Source organism: Arachis hypogaea, chromosome 19, assembly GCF_003086295.3.
Source record: "Arachis hypogaea cultivar Tifrunner chromosome 19, arahy.Tifrunner.gnm2.J5K5, whole genome shotgun sequence".
Classification (NCBI taxonomy): domain Eukaryota; kingdom Viridiplantae; phylum Streptophyta; class Magnoliopsida; order Fabales; family Fabaceae; genus Arachis; species Arachis hypogaea.
Window position 1 is genome coordinate 48,898,978 of NC_092054.1, and position 1,010 is coordinate 48,899,987.

Here is a 1,010-nt window from a genome sequence, read left to right on the forward strand (position 1 = left end):
CAGTCAAGATTGGTCACGTTAGTGTTCGCTTCAGTCAATTAGTCAATGGTTTCACTTCTTCAGATTTGTTTTAATTTACTTAGATAACTTCTTGGTTCAATTAACTCATTGCATGTGAATGAAAAATAAATTAGTTTGGTTACAATTAAATGGGCATATATTCTCATCGTAAATAAACCAAAATTTTAAAAAATTTTAAGACTTGCTAATATTTAATTTATTTTAATTCTATCCCAAATATTTTAAATATATTTTAAGATGACTTTCGAGGTTAATGTTGTTAAGAAACATGACGACATGATAATTTAATTGATATCTTAAAATGTTTTTATCTAATTACTATCGTGTGAACACGAATAAAATATTAATATTGAACACCCCTTGTTATGTTAGCATATTATAGCTATCTATGTTAAAAACTAATTAGAACGCAAAGTTCATTATCGTCAATATGTCCGAGTGGTTAAGGAGACAGACTTGAAATCTGTTGGGTTTCGCCCGCGCAGGTTCGAACCCTGCTGTCGACGCTTTTTGTTTATTTTATTATGAGAAAACTAAAGGCTAAGACTTTAAGCAAGTTTTTAATAAATTACAAATTAAGTTATTCATAGAAAACTAAAGGCTAAGACTTTAAGCAAGTTTTTAATAAATTACAAATTAAGTTATTCCCATTGCTTTGCAAAGATTTATCAAGTTGATATGTTTTGTGTATGTCGTGTTTTCATCCACCATTGTGCAATCATCGATCGTCTAATCATTACATCCTTTTGCTTCTACTTAAATAAATTAGGTAAATTTTTATTTTGTTCTTGTTATTTTACATTTTGCTTCATATATTCATAAATGTGTATATTTTTTATTGAATTTTAAAATATATAAATAAAGATTACATTCTGATTTGATTTATTGGTTTGTTTATTTTTATTTCTTTAAACTATTTGATATAATATTCCAATAACAATATAGAATATTTTATAATTTATAAAGAACATATTATTATTGTTAATGAA

At 25.4% G+C, this 1,010-nt stretch overlaps 1 non-coding gene across 1 annotated transcript; it reads left to right on the forward strand.

The window, feature by feature from the left end:
- The first annotated feature begins 445 nt into the window (after positions 1-445).
- On the forward strand, positions 446-527 carry TRNAS-UGA (transfer RNA serine (anticodon UGA)). The gene has a single exon. It is a non-coding gene; the product is annotated as a tRNA-Ser (tRNA).
- The last annotated feature ends 483 nt before the right edge of the window (positions 528-1,010 follow it).